This window comes from Ischnura elegans, chromosome 7, assembly GCF_921293095.1.
Source record: "Ischnura elegans chromosome 7, ioIscEleg1.1, whole genome shotgun sequence".
Lineage (NCBI taxonomy): Eukaryota > Metazoa > Arthropoda > Insecta > Odonata > Coenagrionidae > Ischnura > Ischnura elegans.
In genome coordinates, this window is record NC_060252.1 from 84,845,834 (window position 1) to 84,868,455 (window position 22,622).

The 22,622-nt window shown below is 36.1% G+C and overlaps 1 protein-coding gene and 1 long non-coding RNA gene across 4 annotated transcripts in view; one reads left to right on the forward strand and one right to left on the reverse strand.

The window, feature by feature from the left end:
- LOC124162456 overlaps positions 1-22,622 on the forward strand; it is a 204,982-nt gene that overhangs the window by 119,512 nt on the left and 62,848 nt on the right. The window lies entirely within an intron of this gene.
- On the reverse strand, positions 16,463-18,867 carry LOC124162457. 3 transcript variants are annotated; one of them, XR_006865579.1, is made up of 6 exons: positions 18,367-18,867; positions 17,975-18,144; positions 17,688-17,891; positions 17,450-17,609; positions 16,985-17,165; positions 16,463-16,851 (listed from the first exon to the last, which is right to left on the reverse strand). It is a non-coding gene; the product is annotated as an uncharacterized LOC124162457 (long non-coding RNA). The 3 variants fall into 3 exon arrangements; XR_006865580.1 differs by lacking the exon at positions 16,985-17,165; XR_006865578.1 differs by having other exon boundaries at positions 16,463-17,165.

The following is a 22,622-nucleotide window of genomic DNA, read 5'->3' on the forward strand; positions in this document are numbered from 1 at the left end:
GACGTTTAAGGCCCTTCTCAATGCCGAAGAACGACGGGTAGTTTTCATTATCAGCTATTTTTACCTATGGGGCTACCTTAGAAAGTGTTTTCCTGCTGAAAGTAAGGATATTTATCATGAAATAGCTACGATAGAGAAAGACAAAAGGTCAAAATATATTTATTACGCTATCTTTGCCAGTATTTTAGTACTTTTAGACTCAAAATTTGTGCTTTAATCCGCAGAAATGGTGGATAATAGTGGTTAACATAGATATATAATTAAATATATGAATATAATGCTATGAAAAAGTATATATGGATACCAAAAAGGTTACTTGAATCACCTTGTTTGCGGGTGGACAGAGTGGATTGTGAAGGTGGATCATTTATTCCACGGGCGTCCCTTCTTTCGGACCTCTGAAAGCATTCTAACCAAAATTTATTTGTAGTAATAAAAAGCCAATGGTTAATATTAATAATCGTTGTATTATTTACATGGGGCCAAAGAAATTTAATTTAATTACCGATAAAATAAAAAAATTAAATCCTTAAATAAAATGTTGAAAAGACTGACTTTTCTCTCAAGAAGTAATTAATATTTATTTTAATGTTATTTCTTTAGAACACTCATGTAATATTTGCTGCATTGTTATTATTTTTGGCATACATTTTTGTTATTTGATGGTGGCTCAAATCTGGTCCTATGACCTTGGATACCACCTAAAGCTCCTTCTCTTCGTTATCTTTGTTATCCAGCTGTAAAATAAAAATGTAGGAGAAAATAAAACCATTATTAACATTAAAACATCAACGATCGCAATCTCATACGTTGCTGAGGAATAAATGATGTGGCATTTTGAACGATAATGTATCTCCCGATTGTAATATTTGAACGATTTTTACCGTACTTTCCTGAAGTGGAAAGGTTTAATTGTTGTTTTCGTGCGTGTCTCTCGCCGTCAGTTATTGTATCCTAGAGAGTTCAACGGGTGATACTCAAATGCATTTCGCGGAGACTTAAACGGCTGCTGTAACAAGGTCACTGACGTGGCCAAGTTTCGGTCTCATTCTAGACATTCACTGCGAAAATATATTTTGTTCTTTGATGAATCCGAAGGAGAAAGTTGGAGGCGATGGGTGGACAATCGTTTCTGGTCCGAATGTATTGAATGAAATGAAGCAGGCCAAGGAAACTCAATCAGATTATCCATGTAAAGTTGACTAAGAGGAAAATTAGTCAATGAGAATGACAACTTTGGGAGTGATTGACTGAAAAAAAACTCAAGATACCATGCAGAAGTAGCATGAGATTCAACCATTAATTTTTGTTGTCTACCTATTTTTCAGGTGGTGCTTAATGTATCTAAAATTCAAATATGTGGGTTTAAATTTTATGTAAGTGTTTGAAAAAAATATTTTCGAATATAAACTCTTATAACACACAAAAAAGGCAATAGGCTGTTCGGAATAATTTATATCCGCAGATAAACTGACTTGGACCGAAATTTCAAGCAATAATACGGCCGTCCAGTGTACGAAGCTCAAAGAGTTTCCACCCCATAATCGTGAAATCACTATGTAATGCATATATTTTTATTTTTGGAAAACAAACAACCTCATTTTGAGTCATTCGATTTTTTGTGTATTCGATCTAATTACGTCCCAAATTCATTCGGGTAATTAAGCTTATACCTCAATTATTCACATTAATATGGAAATGAGCCACATAAAAACTTCGTGTAATGCTCATTTTAATTCACAATTCGTAGATTGTAACGAATTAAATAGCACAGATAAGATATGCGGAGAGGAAGATTAACAAGTTAGTATTTGATGCAGTTCATTAACTTAAAGATATATGAAGAAGACTCAATCAGAAATTAAGTAAATTTTTGGCTTACATTTTGAAATTAATAAATGGCGGTCGATATATTTTTGATAGCAAATTGAAATGTTTATTAGTAATGAGTTAGAATGGAAAATGATGGAATTTTGTACAATAATATCATGTAGATATTCTAATTTGATGATTGATGAAGGTTTCAGTCGATAGAATCCTAATGAATTTACTTTCCGAATAACTTTTTATGTTTCGACTATGTTTTTAGAAATTTATATTCCAAGGGTACCACAATATTTCAGAAAATTCTTGAGATAAACTAGCAAAAAGAAAGGCAAAAATTTATGAGTTATTTTAAAAATGCAGTAGAAGGTGTCACGATCAAGTGGGGATAGGTACAAGCAATCTATTTAGCATCTTGCTGTAAAACCTCTTTTTATATGTCCAGTTGTCGCATTCATCGAGAAGACATCCGCTTTACTGAAAATAAGTACAAGCTATTTGAACTGAATCGAATATATTTGGTATCCTAATAGCCCTTACATTTGACATGTGTCTTAAGGTGAGAAAATAATGCCTTAGCATTTGCTCTAGCATCTGTGAATTAGGTGCTATTCCTACTCTGATTTTGTACGCATTGGGTGTTAACTATGCACGCACATTTATTTATTTGCTGCTTAGAGCAAGAAAGGGAATGCATATATTAAATTATAACCTACTTCTAAACCAAATAATTCTTGCTTGGAATAGAGATAGTGAATTGAATGGCATTTAGCTTTTTGGTACGTTATACAACGTCTTATTAAAACAGCGCGAAAACTGGAAATGGACGCGCGACTGGAAATGTTTTGGCAATATTTGCATACGCGAGAGTTTTGCATCTAGAGTGATTGCTATGCTAACAGGAGGATTGAATGGAAATGGTAGACATTTAAACCAAACTTTACTGGGAACTGATTGCGTTGATGTACTACATATTCCATTATTAACTCCTGTTTTAATATTTCTGTAAAAATTACATTTTTCTTTAATTATCGTGATAAGCTACGTAAATTGATTTCTCTCTCATTTTCTAAGACCTTCATTTAGACCTTCATTTTTTAATTACAGTTTGCGATTTTTAATATGAAATTTGGTAATGATTACGAAAATGTCCCTCTTTGATGTTTTTGTTTAGGATGTTTTGTTTAGGATTGTTTTAAGGTTTTGTTTAGGATTACTTTGAAAACAAAACGCGGAAAAGCAAAACGTTAGAGTTCCCTGCTTTAATTTTGCTACCATGAAGTAATACGAAAAATCATTCGAAATAGAAATATTCCAGGGAACCATTACCATCAATCTCAAAAATCAATGGAGCATTTGGATTGGGAGCGAGAATTATCCCCCAGAATTTTTGAAATTTCTTGTTCTCATTTAAGTTATACGGATTATCCCATTAATTTTGTGCCATTTTTATATCTAATTTTTGGAACATAAATCAATGCAATTATGATAGAATTTGGTACCCACTTCAGAAAATATTATATGTTAGTAGGGTACATTAAATTTTTACTTATTTAATCTTTTGACCTCACAATAAGGGCCCTGACGCAAAATCAAGTTTTGGCTCACACGATTTCAGTGCAAAAATATCAAGATACAAAAAAGTCTAAATTTCTTGGTAGAAATGTTATTTTTTCTGCCTCATCACGACTTCTCTTAAGGACTGGCTGTAATTTTTCCCGTGTCATTTTTTTCCCTCAAACATCTCTGTATAGCTAACTTGTGCGCTAGAGCATGAGCTCAAATGTCACAATTTTTTAGTTATCTTTACTGCGTATTGACTCAACTCTCGTGTGCTTACAACGACGTCGCGACGTTGATAATGCGATTTTAATATATCGCCTGGGGTTGGATGCTACGATGCAGCATTTTCTAAATATGTTCCCACCATGAGAGATAGTATCTTAATATTTTGCATTGATGCTACTTAAATCATTTTTATGTGTCACGAAAGAAGACAGTAATCAGATGTTACGGTATTTTATACACTTGAAATTTACCATTTAAAATCCGAGTAAAACGCGCTTTTCGCATTTTGATCTCACCAAAAAAGAAGGAATCATAAAAATCATCAATAATTTTACCTCTTTTAACCACCGAAGTTATCTAATTTATCATCATTTGATGGAGATTCTATTTATTATATTGTTGATTACGTCCATCTTTTTCATACATGATATTTTGAAAATATTAATTTAATACTGTTGAAGGATTGGTTTGAATTCTGGTGGTCGTTAATTAAACCCTGTTGGTACGGTGGCGAAGACTGGCTAGTTTACCGAAAATTGGGTAATCGAGCTTCAGACCAATCGAATTTTATGAAAAGTGAAGGGTGATATTTGTAGTCCTATGTTCATTAATATTTGTAATGACTTATTTAACTGCCTTCAAAATCTTTTACCCCTTTTATGCTCAAAATTTGGAATACTCAACCGCGTATTACTTGTTATTAGGGTTTAGACGTTATTTATATTTTGGGACGTGAAAAAACAGCTTATCAAAGTAAGGACTGCTGTTGCAATCCAGTGCAGTTTGGTCTCGTGAGATGACATGTTACAAGGTACCCATTTTGTGTCCTGTATGAGTTTCATAAAGGTAGCACATGCCTTTATTATGAAATTAAGATATTAAATATATTAGGGGGAGGTGAAAGGCAGACTCAATGACGTGTACGTATCGCTCTCAACAGCTAAAATAAATTCAATATAACGTATCCGTTCATTAATGATAGGTATTATTGATTGAATATCAGCCCACATGTTCCGCTTAACCTGCTTAACCCATATGTGAAAACCTGTTTAAGTGGCATGAATAAAGCATGAAAGGACATTCGCTAGCGCTGAAAACAGTGAAAAACAAATATCATTTGTCAAAGCGAGGGTGAAAGTATTGAAATGTGGCATTATTTTATTTGGCGTCAGAATTTGGAGCAGTTTGATTTACGTTTATATTCTGTTGATAATTTATTATAAAATAAAAGCTCTCATTTAGCATTGAACATTTAGCATTTCTGTGTTATACCTCTGCATTCGGATAATTATTTTGCTTCTCCTCTTAGAGAACATGCCTAATTTCGCTCATATGACTGGTATAAAGATGAAATAATGCTTCATTGGTGATGATAACCTTGAGGAAGTAATATCATCTTTCAATTGGAGTATTTTGAGTGGAGCCCCGGGTAAGGTTGCTTAAAATATACGATGAATAACTCCTGCGAGAAAGCCTTCAATGGAGTAATGTCTTGTTTCAAAAATCACCATATAAATGAAGGAATAAGACATAAGGTGACGTACGCATTCAATAGCCATCTCTCGTTGGGTTCAGTATCTGTTTCTAGAGACGAGGATATCAACAAGTATTTCATATTATATTTGTAAAGCAGGAACTTATTTCTTGAAATTAAAAAAGAGTTTCTCATTGAAGCAGGGATACAATTTTTTTATATCCTATAGAATTTATGGCAAATATATCCACATGTTTTCGTAAAAAATTCATTACTCATCACAGACTATTTTACGAGTCTATTTTCTACCCAAAGTTTTTTTCCACTTTAATACTAAATAATGTTTCTTCTATTACCGACTATAGCATCCCTTCGATCTGAATTACCTCTGAATTTTATTATTTTATCTGTTTACCTATTTAATTATTTCCTCTGTTTTCTTCTTATTCAAACTCCTCAATTAGCTTATTTTACTCTTCAAGCACATCAAGTACTCCCTAGGTTGATTTCTCTCCTCTATTGCACCTTCATTATTCTGCTGCCCCCACATCTTGAATGCTTACGTATCTTCTCAGCTTTTTCCTCTTGTTCTGTTTCCACTTCACCTCTCAACTGTTTATTCTCTCATCGACGATTCACCTTTATAAGCTTTATAAAACACGGCACTTTATTTGAATTTTGTTACCAAGCACACTTATAATTCTCAACACAATTTAAAACAATGCATTCACAGATTTAATTGTATTCCTCGGTTTTTGTTCATCAAGATTCACTGCAATTATAATTTTCAATTTTGCATTATAATTTTAAAATTTTATGCCCGAAAAAAATTTACAATGCTATAATCTATATACACTGAAATTTTAAAGACTGCAACTCGAGTTCAAAATAATAATTCATCGCGAAAAAAATCTGGCTGAGCGATGCGTCATTGTAACCTACGGGCCCAAAATACTGAATTGTATTGTGCATACTGCTTTCAAAGTCTCCTGCTCCACGTGAAATATTAATAATTGACTTTATCGTATACACACAGTCCTGAACTCCTCTTTTATTACCCTTATACCCATGGTTAATTTAAGATAATCAATGAAATTCCGATACATTTAGAGGCTTGGAGAAAGACATCAACTCGAGCCGGTATCTAAACCAATCGCTGGAATTCGCTTCGGTCAAGGACGTAATATGATTCTTTGGCAATTACATGCGGTTGAAGATGGAGTTTCAATATGAATGCATTATGAGAAGAACGCTTTACGAGCCTTTTATGCTTTAAACTTGCTACATTTGAAACTGGTGCACCGATTCGAGCAGGGACCTCGCTATAAATTGAGGAGAGATGAAGTAATAATGATCGAGAATACAAATGCGCTGCCGTGAATGAATTTATCCTATCCTCCATTTGACATCGGCGATTAGGAAGGTTTAAAAGGGTTGATGGAGGCAATTGATGGAAGCGCCGACCTAAATTAGGCCAGTGAAAGGATTTTAGGGACTCGAAAGGACATATGATTTAGAAAGGCTTTGCAAATTGAAGGGTTTCGTGGCATTAAAAAATACGGCGTGACTTTCGAAAGGCTGGAAAAGAAATATATATCCCACAAACTAGCGGAGAGTAATATTTCATAGTGTTTTACTTAATTTCGAATTAACGACTTGATAATTACCAAAAGTATAGCCTTAATGGCGATGAATCGAGTGCAATCACAAGCCAGATGATGTGAAAACTGCTTGCCGAGGCACTCCAGGAGGTAATGATGAGGCAAAATAGTGGAATCTTATACACTATCGTCCCTAATCGCCTAAGTTAGTGATGTCTAAATCGATAGCCACCGCTTCTGTGTTATCTCACTTAAATGGTGCTATCAAATAAAGCATAGTCGTAAGGAACAGAGCATCAATATTTATAAATCGCATTATTTATGTAACAATTATTCGCTTGTGGTGATTTCCTCTGGCGATGCAGCTGACATAATTCAACATATCCAATTGATCAGTGTTTTTTCAATGTTTCAGACCGACACAACTAGCTTAGTCACGTGTCACTTCCTCATTCAGGTTTAGTGTTGACTAATGTGCCAGGCATGAATCTAGAGGTAAACATCTTTTTTCCACTTCCTCCATGAAAATAAAAGGCTCTATTAGGCTATGAAAAATAATAAAGCTATATTTTTGTAATATTGCTGTACATAATCGTTTTATACATTAAAAAAAACTACGCTTACTATTTTTTTTCGGAGGGAGAAGAAGAGATTCATTTGATCAGATTCGGTTAACAGAACAAATGATAGACGGTCTTACTTCGCGCTAAAGAAGTAAACACTACATTGTGGCGTGAGTTTTGAGTGAAATAGTTGCTGTCCGTTTCCAGAGTATAATTCAAGAATTGGATTAGCCGCTAATTATTATTTAAAACATCGCTTCACATTCCTAGAACCTGGGTATACATTAGTTATTTGTATTTCAAGTAAGCATAAACAATGAAATAACACGGTTTATCATTTAACTTTTTACAATTTGGTGGAAATCCGATGGGTGAACGGTGGAATAGGCGTCATTATCTCTGATATAATGCCGTCAATGTATTGTTTCCTTTACTTTTACGCTGATTTTCATTTCAATCTCTCAATTTATCTCAATTGCTTTCAAAATCGCTTCCTCGAATTTAAAAATCCTGACTGAGCTATTTAAAGTGCTTGCTCCCAATCAAATCAGAGCAGTCATTGTCAGCTCTTATTAAAAGTTAATGGTTTATGCAGAAAGTGATTATAATTTTACAATGGATACCCATATATCCCTCCATTCTTAAAGGGTTTTCTGTTGTAATTTAATTGCACATGAGTGGAATAAAGTTCTATTATATTATGTTTCAAGTAACGAATTTTAAACCATTTATAACATGAGCTATATTTTTTTAAAAAAGGTCAGAAGCATTTAGAAGCCGTTCTGAAGATTCGGGAAAATCGCAGTCGGACGTGCCCGGCAGTGCCGTATCCGACTTCCGGCCCAGTCGCTGCCAAGGCCTCCTCCCACGATTATATCACGCACCGCCTTTCCTCCCTTCGCGTGCATCGAACGCAGCGTAATACTTAATGCCCAAGGACACTCGGAGGTCAAGCTCCTTTGGAGGGAGACGGCGAGAAAGCTCGAATGACGACGCAGGAAGATCGCTCTCCAGCATTCAGTGGAACGGTCCATTGGACATCACTACGCCTGGGCAATATCGATCAGTGGCGCAGCGAGGGGGGGGTTTTGGGGGATAAATCCCCCCCCCCAGAGCTCAAAGAAATTTTTAAGTTAAATCCATTTTACTTAATTGCATTAATATTACTTATAGAATATTCTAAGGATTTATAAAATATCCTATGTATATATATATTTTTCTGGGGAGGGCCCCCGCACCATCGATTACCCTGGCAGGTATCCCATACCCCCAGACACCCCAGTATTAGTTGCGCCTAAAACCCTCCCAGCCCTAATTCCTAGCTGCGCCCCTGATATCGATGGCTAAGCTATCTAACAACACGTACCTCAAATTCGGCCGGTTTGAGACAGGTATCTTAAACAAATTGTAATTACATTTAAAAAAATTAAAATACAAGCAAAAAAACTACTCTTTGTTTGCAAATGAATGCTTTTTTTCAGTTTTATGAACTTATGGTTTTTAATTTCAGCGTACAAGTTAAAAAAAATAATCGTTTTCTTGCTCTGCTTAAATGTTGCTATTTTTGAGATACGTGTCGTTAGAACTCAGACATCGATATATCAAAATACATTAATATATTCACATAATGAAGCACATCTTTGAACATTAGCGATACCATAGTGTTCGAGCGAAATCGTTATGTACCGCCCGAAGGAAAAAATCAATCTAACTCGCTCATTTAAATATCACGATACAACGTATTAAAATCAGATTATGTATCGTGATGATTGATTGGGCTCGATGCCGGTAAAATGTAACAATGAATAATCCAATATACCGTGATAAAATTGTCGAGGCCATTTGTTAAAATGTGGTATTACATGTCAATATTTTTATCAGACCCAAAAAGCATATTTTAGTTGGCGACGAAATCGCTTTATAATAGTACAGAAATATTTTCGAATGCCTATTTTTAATTTACACTATCTCCCAAGCCTAATTACCACCTCCCAGTAAAGTTGGGGAAGAGCAAATTTAGGTTTTTTTCCGCTTGGCCATGTTTAGAAAAGGAAATTCTCAAACTCGGGTGATTCTCCACCCATTAACCTGACTCTCCTTTGACAGAGACGACAGGCTGATTCCGTGGGTTACTTTTTTTGATCGAATCAGCATGTTAGTTAACTTTTAATGTAAAGATTTACAGAATTTAATTATTTTTTAACACGTTAGCAATATAGGTCAAGAAAAATAATAGATGACTAGTCAGTTTGTGAGGACTATTGAGGGGGTTTGCGGGGTAGTAAGTAGATGTTGATGAAGTATCGGACCATGGATGGAATATATTTTTGAGACCCTATTTGCGTACTTTATCCACTTCTCATACCACCAGGGGTGGTCTGGCCAGGTTAGCTGGTCTGCAATCGCAGAGGGCCCCGAGCATAAGGGCTCCTCACAACGCTCGCACATATCATTAAGCGAATATAAACGGCGTAATAAAAAAAGGCTCAGATTACTCAAACCAAATTTTTTTCCGTTATAAAATTCTACGTTTTAATTCGTTGCTTTATTTATGACATGCTCCGAGCAAAAAGATTATTGAAAAATAAATAAAATAGAGTTGTGAAAATATAAAAGATAACTTGATGCTTTAGTGAAAGGGTTATTTGAAAATATAAAATTTTAAAAAATAAAAAAGGTTATTTAAGAGTTTTTTTTTTAGCTTTCAGTGGATTTTCAAGGAAAAAATTCACAGAAAAGATAAAAAAACCATAATACATTATTAAATTTTATAGGCTGTGAAATTCTCACTTTTCATAGTATTTTCCTTATGAAATACTATTCTTAATTAACTTTTATGTAGTTTTTAAGAGCTAGAAAAGCGTTCCAACTCATATCCCGGCATACAATTTCTGAAAAATTTCCGGGGGAGGACCCCCGTATCCCCGGGCCCCATTACGAGCCCCAGCCGAGGGCCGCCAATCACCCCAGACCGCCCCTGCATATTATCGCCAATCGGAGGTTCGGATTGTCATGCTATCATCACGAATGTTTCTGGTTCCAGGGTTGGTCTCAGCCTTCGGCTACTGCGCAGGCACGCTGATCGCTCTGTTTAAGATTGCTCAGAGATTCCGACGACGTTCACTCATTCGCATCGGGCAACATCCGCGCCCGCATCAAGGACGACCCAGGAGGCGATCACTAATGGCTTCGCAGATTCGCGTCACCGATAGAATATGTCCGGTGTTGTTTTCGAGGGCGACGGCGCAGGTGTTGCTCGATAACTGTACAAGCCGTGGAACAAGACATCGATGACGTGCGTGGCGTTCGTATTGCAAAAGCAAGGATGTGACAATGACGCCTTCGCAGCCTTGAGAGGATTTTCGTCTCCGGAAGGACCTGTAGGAATTATCTAATGATTTAAAGATTAAAAATCGAAAACGATTTCAATTCTCTCGATAAATGAGTAAAGTACCAATAAAAAATTACTGGGCTTAGTTACAGTTATAGTTTTAGTCAGTCACCAGTATATTAACGGTTTTGAAAAGATCCTATTTCTGTTGTAAGTACAGTAAGATTTGATATCCATGAAGATTCTGGGTAACATTCTATATGAAAAACCATCGAGAATCTGTATTACAATGTTTCTTAATCTATTTTTTTTATCCCTACGTGTTATTTACTTATAAATATTGTATTTTGTTTGATATATTTTTCCGGAGAAGCATTAGCTTAATCACCTCGCGTTCCTGCCATATTTTTTAGTCTTTTCAAGTTAATGCAATAATAGAAAGAAAGCAGGCGTTACTTTCGGAAAATAATGAAAGATCTTAATCGTAAAAGGTAAATTTTTGATAATTTAATTTTCCCAGCAAAAATCGCCAAATTCTCGTTACGTGTAACTTTTATTCAATTACTACTAATATTTTTTGTACCGTGTATACAACATATCCTTTTATTGTTTTCCCGAGAATGCTCCCGTAGTTTCATGAAAATTAAGTATCACAAAATGTAAATACTCACGAAGATTAGAAAAAATATTTTTCTTTTCTTCGAGACGTACACTTTTGAAATGAAATATAAAACGTGTATCAGGAATATCCCTGGGAATTCGGAATCAGCCGAATTCGGAATAGCTGATCTCAAAAAATGAAACTATTTCCAAGCTGGCAGGGAAGCAATGTTAAGTTTCAAGATCTAAACTCCTGTGAGAATTCAATCAAATAGTTTTATTAGTTATCCGCGTAAAACTTTGCATAAATATTTTATTCATTTACTGGTAAAAAATATAGGTCGAGAAAACTAATCGATGCTGTCTCAGCTTGCGACCAGTCAACCCAGATATTCTCCTTCTTATGTCACTCCATAGTGCTTATTCCTCTCGTATGCATTTGCAGATCTCCTCCATTTACGTTTTTGTCCCTTTTGTAGATCTTTATCGTTCCTTCAGTATCGTATCTTCAGTATCCTGCATTGAAATTCTACTCAATATCATATGAGTCTTCGAATATCATTCATCACACGCCTCCAGGATCAGGTTTCCAGCGCATATATTATTTAGCTGTATTTTTCTATTCATAAAATATATTTTCCTCTGACCTATGATGTCATAGATGTGTGAAACAGCTTTTCCCATTACACGAGAACATGTTCATTCTCGCATACAACGTTTCAATTCGGATCTCATGTGATTCGAATCTTGGATTTGAACGAGAACAATATCACAGAGGGAAAGTAGGAGGAGTCGATCGGTTATGAATGACGAAAAATTTACATATCAGCCTTTTCAGTCCTTGAAGGCCAAAATTCGTAATGCTGCGGTGCAATACCTCGATCTTGACAACCTTGAGGCCTCATGAGATTTGAATGAATATTTTCGATTCTATTGTTCGCATATGCTGCGTGCGGAAGTGGATCATTCAATGGTCCCCCTGAGCCAATTGTTTTGTCTGACGTCAATTTTGATCGTCGAAGATTTCAACATGATATCATACAAACAATGTGAGTCGCCATATCCTTCCACGTAATTTCCTCTAATTATAATGTAGTCATCATTATGTATCATCATCTTCGTGCTTTCAGGTTGTCGATATTAGGAGAAATATCCAGATAAATGTCTCTGAAAATTCCACGTGCGTAGTCTTTTTTCGCCAGGTTAGAGGAGGAATAAAAAAAGGTTGCGTAAAATCATTGGTTTGCTATATGAATGTGTGACCTCAGCGCATTGCCAGTTGAAGTAAATACCTGGTTGTGTACTTTAGAATGGAATAGTTAATCGTTTATTTTCATCGTATATAGGAATTATCCTATGTAAAATATTTCAATCATTCGTGAATTGCCTGCAAAGGTTGGTAACGGTCAGGTTTGTTTTTTTAATTATTGCTGTGATATATCACAAACTGATGTCACGTTGTCATATAGTTTGGTGTTCACCCATTGATTCATTTTATGTCCCCTCAATTTTATAACCACTTCACTCAAATCAAGCGCCACAGTTACACTCTGGTACAATTCTCTGCTAAAGCGATCAACCTTTCATTTACTATTCTTATTCAATCTTGACACCTTTCCTTTACATTTTCTAGTTGATTTGTATGTAGTTACTGAAAAACGTAGACTTTAACAATATTAGGATGGCTTGCAAGAATTTATGTGATTAATTTGGCAATTTAAATTCCTTAATCCCTTGAGGAAACGCTTTGTTAGTAAATACCTTGCAAGATAGACGTGAAAAAATCTAAATTCGAACTACTAACTTCGAAACGTTTAAGGTCAGAGCAAATATATTAAAAGTATATATGAATATTTATGATATAATATATAGAATAGATATGAATAGAAAAATACAGCCATGATGGTAAGAACATGAGAATAATAGAGTATATAAATGATGGACATAATCAGAGCTGGGCAGTGTTTCGAATACAAGCATTCTAAAATACGTATTGGAATTACATTTTTATTTTGTATTTCAAATACGCGACCGGAATTTATCTTGTATTTTGTATTTCAAATACATATTTTTGGTATTTTACCATTCTACCATTCTATAATAAGAAATAAATTGGTAAAGTACTTTAGAAATATCTTCGATAACAGTTCTGTAACATTAGGCTTCAGAGATTACTTTGTTTTTTTTATAATCGTTTTCTTCGTGCTTGAAACTATCCATGACGTCCCAAGGCAAGTTATATATTTTTAAGATCTCTTAGTTTCCATACAAATGTATTTTGCATTTTAAAAGGTATTTAAAATACTGTTTTGTAGTTTAGTGTAGTATTTTGTAGTTCAAATTCCCAAGTCAAAGGTATTTTGTATTTAGCATTTCAGATATATTTGGAACGGTATTTTATGTTTCAAATTAATTTGGAGCGGTTTTTCAAATACTCCTCGATCTTTATTTTTACAGCCTTGTATACCTCCAACCAGCTCATTTTCCCATCCTTTTTTTCTTGGCTGTTCTCCGCCAAAAAGAGCTTTGCCAGCTCTATTTTATTATGTTTCTCAAAAACAAATGAGTGTGTCCTTCGTCAAGGGCTTGAGTGATGATTGGCTTGATGGAGATTAGAAGGACGAGATCCGCGAACAATGGTTCTGCGTGGGTCTAATTTGCGTAGGATTGCCACGTCATTCAACATGCATTGTCTCTCGTGCAAGCGCATAGCGACGCAGCAGGCGCCGGAGATTGACTGTGACAGTTGTTCTCCATGTATCTTCCCATAATGGGCCGATCATCCGCCCATCGCAGAATACGAGTGAAAACTATCGCATGAATTAAGCCACTTGCTTTGGTGGTCCTGGGAAATAGTACATGAATACTTGACAATCGTAATGTTTTTTACAGTTTTTTTCTCGGAGAGAAATTATGCTTCTCACTATCTTGTGATCACTTCGCATGCGTCCGTGACCTTGTCTGTACTTCACATAAATTACCATATAAATAATTCGCTGGGGAAGATAATCTAACCATCAAATAAAAGGCCGAAGTTATTCACCCTTCTTAGTTTTGTGGAGATTCAAAGTAATTAGGCAATAAGTAATACGGTTTCCTAGGCTGTCATCCTCTCATCGGCTAAAAAAATTCTGTCCTTTTTAAGTGAGAATTTTTTTAGTATAGTATTAGGCATTTATTTGTTATTTGCGATGAAGTTTGTGTGTCTGATTGTCGTTAGTCATTTTTGACCTCCACTTTTAGTAATTTTTCCTTGAGCAATATTCATGAAAATTAACATAATTACACTTTTATGCTGTAGGTATACTAGAGATATCGAATGCTGAAGTCAGTATCAGAATGAAAGGAATTGAGCTGGAGTGAAAGACAAGGGCTGGCAAAAAGCAGGCGTCTAACAAAGATAGATGCCGTAAATCACGGTGAAACGACGGTGTGCAGTCTTAAAGGATTTGGTTAACCGTCTTAGTAACGGTGTTATACGACATTGATGGAAAACAACCGCAATCAGTAGTTTACCTTACCCGATATTCTATATTTAATTATTTTGGCAAGCATGTCTGAGTAGTTATCAATTGCATTGGATATACTGCAAGATAAATTATTGGAAATATACTGATTGGATAAAAATGAGCATTCAAGACACGTTTATTTCCAAGAATATATATGCATGGTTTGCGCATTTAATTACGTATTCTCGTGAAATCATGTTCACCGGGTTAAGAAATACCTTGGATTATGCCATAAATAAATCCGGAGGTGATGCAAGGGCTTGTATTGAAATCAACTTCGTGGATCAAGTCAGCATCGAAAACTTACTTGAAGCTACGCGCAATGACGTCATGGTAAAATTTGCAGTGCTGGAACTCACGTTCCTTAACTTTTTTTAGAAGTGTGAGGATTACTCTGTGTTTTTTTATTAAAAGTCATTATTTACATTTTATTACTACATTTTTTGCTTTTGTTACGAATGTAAAAACTAGAAATTTTGTGGCAACAAAATTGATAAAAGTGTTATTTCACTATTATATCTTTTGCTGACCAGTGCGCGGCGTTCCGACACCATGACACCACAGGTTACGTGGTAAACATTCTTATGGTAGGATAGGTATGTGCGGCGACTTGTAGTAAGCATAGGTACAAGTTTCGTTGATCTGGCGGTTTTCACTGAGATTAAGGCAATTCGTGCATAATCGCGACTTCTCATGTAATCGAATGTGATATTTTTTTTACTTTCAAAGTTTCCATTCACTAGATTGAACCTAACCTTGTTCTCGAAAAGGGTAACGGGAGCGAGATGGGTGAAAAATCGACGAATATTCAGTTGGAGTGACAGCAGTTGCGGCATTCTACGCACGTAACGTTTTCCGAAGGATTTTTTAAAAACCATTTTTCATAAACTTAATTTCTTTCACGTGAAACAACGCATTTCTAACCTCGGGGTCGGAAAAGTATGACGGGAGCAAGATAGCGATAAAGCGAAACGGTTTCTTTTCTCTCTTTTGTGAGTGACCGCAAAACGTAAAAAAAATAGTATTTGTAACTGTACACCAAGTATTCACCACGCCCCGTTTCTAAAATTAATTTCGGCTAGCGATCACATTTAATTGCGCGCCCTCGACTTTAAACGGTATGAGGGAGGGAGTATTAACGAGCAACCAGAAAATCATAGGTTTTGAATGCTGCCTCGAGCGTGGGCGTTTGAGTTCCACTTTCATTTGTTTCCGCGGATGGAGCCAACCCGCTGTTACTCCCGAGAAAAAAGTGGCATGTTTTTGAGGCCGCGGTGAAAGTCGGAACTAATGGCAGCACCTGTCTTGGACCCTGGCAGACGTCGTTAGGGCATTGAAACCCGTGTAAATTAAGGAAAAATTTGTGGAGAATATGTTGGATTCCGGAGATATAAGGCTAAATCTTATTATTTTAAATTAAATAGCCATTCTTTATTGTAAACTGTACGAGCTTACGCAGGGATTCTAACACTCCTGTACATTAATATTGCGAATTATATGCCGGTATGTCTCTCCCTTCGGCTACGAACTTGTAACTGCTAAGTACGCCTTGAAGCAATGGAATAAATACTGGAGATTATCTACGACATTAGCGAACGGATTCTCATCACGGTAAGGTGATGTTTACGTAAATGACGCGATACATTACCTAAATATTTGTCACAACAGAGGAATAGTACAAATTTCTCAATTAGGTAATGGAAGAGAGTTATACTAAAAATAAATTCATTATATCTATCTTATGAAAGGTTTGGTTCAAAATGAAAAGTAAATACCCTCTGCATTTAAGTAATTTATTCAGGTTTGGAGATACCTTTGAAACATGTGTTGATATGGATTGAACAAATAAAAAGAACAATGTGACCTTCTCAATACTGGGAAGTGGTAAACTCCATAAAAGGGTTAACTATGTATGTATTGCGATGACCTCGTCCCTTAAAAGTTTATCTGCACATTCATTGTGGCTTAGTTTCCAATTCACGACACAAAAATCTTCCAATCCGAGTCATTAGTGGCACCTATCAAAGAACATCACTGCCACACGAAAAATTATATCCAATAATTTTCTCCATATAAGAACCGTGTTAACGTAACACCACTTTGGCACCAAAAACATACTGAAGTCATTTTCTTAACAGATATTGCTGATAAACAGATGAATCTGTAAATAGGAAACATTCTAACATCAGTCAATCACAAGGCAATAAATTACATGTTACAGAAATACTTACATCTTCAGTTTTCTTTAGCAATTTAACTGAAAATACGAAAAATTCAATGATAAAAATAATTACCTTCCAATTCTTCTAATCCATCATTCAATTATACTTACTACGGGAATACATGCCATTATGCATTATGGGCATTAAGAATTAAACTATGAATGACATTGGTGAATGTAGGGAATTCACATATCTATATGATCAAAGTTGTTGACCATCTGGCATCAAATATCACACATTAATTAATTCTAGACTAGGAAAAAATATTGTCATCAGTCAACATTATAACAAATCAATATCCTGATGGCTGTAACAATAAGTACAATAATTAAATACTAAATTCTCATCATCACTTGCATTATTGCATTCAGAACCAGTATTACAATGTAAAGTGAAGAATTAGCATAGCATTAGGCACACCGCAAGTGTCACTCCATTTTGCAATGAAGACTTAGTACAGCCAATCACTCAGGACTAACAAATTTAAAAGATTCTACGTAGCTAAGGAAATCTCCATTCATATTAATTGTAACTTACTTGATGAACAACAATGATTACCATCTGAACTGAGATATATAGTAAAAGCATTGGCAGAGAAGCCTGAAGTCACTCAACACACGTGGCAATGGTATATTTGTAATCCAAATAGAAAAGACAAATGGAAAAGACATTGAGCATTCTCAGGCAATCTCGGCATCTAAAAAAACAAAGACAACAAAGTAAACAGGGCTCCATATGCAGCTAATCATGAATGTTCATTTTAATCTTTACTTACTGGATGAAGAGCCTGGCATAAACTCAGGACCTTAGCATTCACATTGATGGAGAAGGCAAAGTTCACTTCAAAAATTCACAAAGTATCTGTTAACAAGGGTAGCACTTACATTGACATTTAACATTCAAATGTGATGAGAATAAAAGATGAATTGCAATAATTCTAAGTTGAGTACCGTATCTCATCCTTACGAGATCATCATAACTGTGAAAAGAAAATATTACATTAGCCATCGAAATGTCGAGAATAAATATAGATAATCAATACTTATGGTACAAGGTACTCACTGGATGATTGTCCTGAGATATTCTCCAAAGGGTAACATTTTGCATTCTCATATTAATTTTCAAAATGACGAGTTTCACAAAGAAGGCATTGTTAAACTCAACTCATTGCTAAGATGAATGCATTAACTCTAAGTTGAGTACCGTATCTCATCCTTACAAGATCATCATAACTGTGAAAATAAAATATTACATTAGCCATCAGAAATTGTCGAGAATAAATATAAATAATCAATACTTATGGTACAAGGTATGGTATGGTATAGCACAGGAATAGCGTCATCAGTCAATTTAGCACATCTAAATTCCACCTATAATGAAATCGCGAAATAACACATTAAATATATTCGTTGATACTAATGAAATTATTTTATTTAAGCTGGGCCTTTACTTACCTCCTGGATGACTTTGCCATTGCCATCTTTCAACTGCTTCTTCCTGACGATGTCGTGGGGCATGAAATGCCTTTCACACAGTCTCTGCCCTGCCTTCAACTCAAAGTTTACCCTTGGTATTGCAGCTTGCCATTTACTCCTCTTAACAGGATCTTTGGGAGCAGAGAAAAATGAGAAGGTAGACTTTTTAGAGCCATACCCCTCAGTACACCCTGGTGCGACACAGCTTTGTGGCATTTCAAATATCGCCGAAAATAAAGCGAACTAGCTCCTCCCTCACCCGTGAAATCCACACAGTGAATTACTTTAGCGTTTAGAATTACAAAAAAAACGCTGAAGAACTCAATTAAATAGTTTTTCAAGTGCAAATAACTCGCTCAAACACACGTGAACTTACCGAGCTACATACAAAGCATGGGTACACGACAAGTAGCGCTCGTAGTTCGTTAAAATTCCGCAGCCTCAAAAACCTGCCACCAAAATTGTACGGCGGGCATAGGAAGTTGCACTGGTTTGGATGGAGCGATATTTATGGCGGGAAACGACCCCCAGTCCCGGCGGGAAGAAGGAGTAGCTAGCTATGGCGAATAGCTACTTGTCAAGTGACTCGGCATCCAAGCCAAAATGGACAGAGCTCAGGAGCCCACATTGCCCAATGGCTTTTCGTGAAATATCTTGAGAATAACGCTCAAATCATGCACCAGGAAGTTGGTCCTCGGTAACAGCCCACTAAATATTTTATTTTTTTTTGCAAAAAGTGAACAAACTGCCTTTAACTAATCATAGGTACCCATGTCCTTCTGTTGCCTCATTCCTCCCAGTAAGCAACAACTCTCCTACTGAAGGTGTACGAGCTATCGAATGCTGAAGTCAGTATCAGAATGAATGAAACTGAGCTGGAAAATGCGGTATACGACGGTCGTGTACACGATGCATTAGTAAAATCCCCCCTCATTATTGTTTATAGGGCACAACTTGTGCAATGCATCCCTCCCATGGGCGGCTCTGATTGTTATTATCCCTTTGGTAACAAGCAAGCTAGCATTATTCAAATTTAAGTGTACCGGGCTAGTCTTTATATCTTTACGGAGTCACCTAAAATGCAAAGAAGTGCAAAAATTCCATAGAGAAAAATTATTATTCTAAATAAATAGTAGTATCATAAAAATCTATTGTTTTCTGCATAAACTTTTATCTTGTTATTCTAAAGAAATATAATTATAACAAAAATCTATCATTCTAATAAAAAATATTGTTCTATTCTATTTAAGTATAAATGATTCGATGAATGCCACGGTTGGCGGAAGGAGAAATATTTGCCATCTTAGGAAGGACGAGTCATATGTAGGATTTAATTCTTTAGCTCTGAATACACCCTACCCTTGTGCTGCTTTTCAATAATATCTGTTCTTATTGTTTTCCTACCTAATAATACGCCTTCCTCTTTGCCTGCATACTCTTGTGCATTATTCAGATTTTATTCGCCATGATATTACATATGGTCTTTCACGTGTCATTTATAGCCGCAAATTGGATAACGGAGTCTATATTTGAGCTTGATTATTATCACTACATCTTCGTTTTCAACATTTTTTACAATTATGCCTAAATGTCCCAAAAAAATATTTATACCAGTATCCCAAGGTAGTTTCGGATTATTACTAAATGTGTATCAATGGTCCATTAAAAGGATCTCCTCGTGTACTTCTAGATTGTCCTTCTTATGAAAAACTGATTAATTCGAATAACTTTTTCGAGAATATATGACAAAATTTGAAACACCACTGAAGACTTATGTTTCACTTATGTTAGGGTTGGCTACTACCATTTAATTCAATATATGTACCTTTATTCTCCCCAATTTGCATCCAGGTCAGCTGTTCTGCGGGGTGTCAAAAGTGGCGATCACGTGACTTTTTCGTCGATTAATTTCAACGTCGCGTTCCGTGACTAAATTAGATTTCCCCATAGCCTAAGGGTGTAACAGTGACAATGCCATTATTGTTATAAGAGGGATAAATGAAAGGGCAGGGATATCTCATTAGTTTGGAGCCACGTGGTTACAGCGTCCAGCGTCTTAGACCGTCCATCGCCGTAAACCCAATTCCCACACGTCACTCACAGGTCTGTGAAACTTTTTGGAGCTCCGCTTTGCGAGGTTACCGACGTGATTAACTGCACGAATTACTAAGGTATCCCCGTCGGGGACGCAAGCGAAACAAACCCATGAAATAGAGTATTATCGACAGTATATACTAACTCGAATGCAGTCGAAGGAGCGGAGTCATTTCGACCCGGTTCGATATTTAGGTCGAACCGATAGAAGCCGAAGCAACAATCATGGGAAAACAATGCCGCAACGAATTGCACACGCACATGTTCGCGGAAAATATATAGGACGACAATGGACGTTTAGCGTCCTCTCATGTCAATCATCGTAAGAGGCCTTAACATTACATCGCCGCCAGCGAAGGAGATTGGGATCTGAAAGTAAAAACAATCAATGCGTTTCCTACCCCGTTCCTACCTGCTCGTAGGAATCAAATCGGGTTCCGTTTTATCAAAAAAAGTGAAACATGTAAGACGATCAAGGTGGCCGATTTGTACGAACGTGGAATGCGAACAGCAGAGCCTTGACCGGGACTCGATTTGCAACTCTTTCGTGCCTTCGCAATGCTCTTAGGTGGAAAATTTTGATATTATATTATATCAGGCAGTGGGCGTAGCTGAAAATTGTACTTCCCAAAATGCAAAATAATACTAACCTCGCCCCAGCTATAGGTTCATGTAAGGGTATTCCACCGAGCATTATGTACCCTGATAATGGCATACTACGAAGGTGTATTGAAAAGTAAGGTCTCCAACGACGCTATTTCCGAACGGAATTTGCTAGGAGAAATTTGACCACAGCACTGCATTCCTTGGTTCATATTCTAAAATTTAAAACCACGTTACCTTAGGTCATTTAGTCGCCGTGTAGCAGTCGTTAAGGATGAAGCTCCCGCTTAGCTCGCCCGTCAGGTGCGAACTACGCAAGCTAAGTCATTCCATTTTTGAAAGCGAAAATGTTTTCCCCGATAGAAATTCGTCACCAGTTAGTGGAAGTATATGGTAAGAAGTGTATGGCCATCAAAAACGTGCGGAGATGGTGCCGGGAGTTTTCTAATGGACGGGAAAACGTCCATGATGAGCAGCTAAACCAGTAAACTTAATAACACGACCATTCTCACATTTCACTGGAGGCAAAAACTCTTTCCCTTCCAACAATCGTTTCAACATTCCACTAACATGATACCTAATATCAAATTCCTCAAATAAAACAACTTTATAATATTGCGGCATAAGACCTTGGTATGCAAACTTTCCGACATCAGGATAATAAACATATTTCAAATTACTTTCACGAATAAGCTTCTCAACATAAGTACTTTTTGCCAACATTACTTTCACCCCATAAATACAATTGCTTTTTCTTGTGAGTTGTGATGACCTTACTTTTCAATTCCCCTTCGTACACCGAAGCTCAGGCCGGATTCAAATAAAGGATGGACTAATTTCAAAGTTATTTTCATCAGGCTATCATGAAGCTACAGCGCAGAGTAATGCCATACACAAAGTCCTATATCCGTCCTTCTCAATGCTCTTGATCATAACACCATCTACCCACTTGACATATCGTGCAGTGAATAAAAATCAAAAGGAAGGTGGTAAAGGGGAACAAAATCCTTCAATCATTGCGCTGATAGCTTCTATTTTCAATTTGAATTTCTCAATGTCATGTTCACCTGAAAATGGCAATAAAGTTCAAAACCCCAATCTTTATTTGAAGTTTTTTTTTTAAATGACCTACTTAAAGATATACATTGTAATGTTTTCGGCACAATCTTATTCTTCACCACCAAATATTACATGCTACTTTTCAAATCTGATGGTGAATCATTGCATGATGAAATTCGATGCCTGTTAAAATTTCTATTTAAGTAAATGTAATGTAACACTGTCACAATTAATGTAATTTAGCTTGAAATTAAGCCGGTCATGCGTAAATTATCAGGTCATCTTTGCATCTCCTTTCTCACTAAGAAATGCCCCATTGATTCATTGCGTAGCACAGCAGCAATTTGTATTTTTTTAATTCTCCTCGCGTGCTCACCAGAGAAAAATTGCTCTGCTGTGTTTCATACCTTTGGCCATTCTATTACTAAACGTGGTCCTTTGTGTTGCATGAGCCTATTTTCATAGGGGCGTTGACTGCT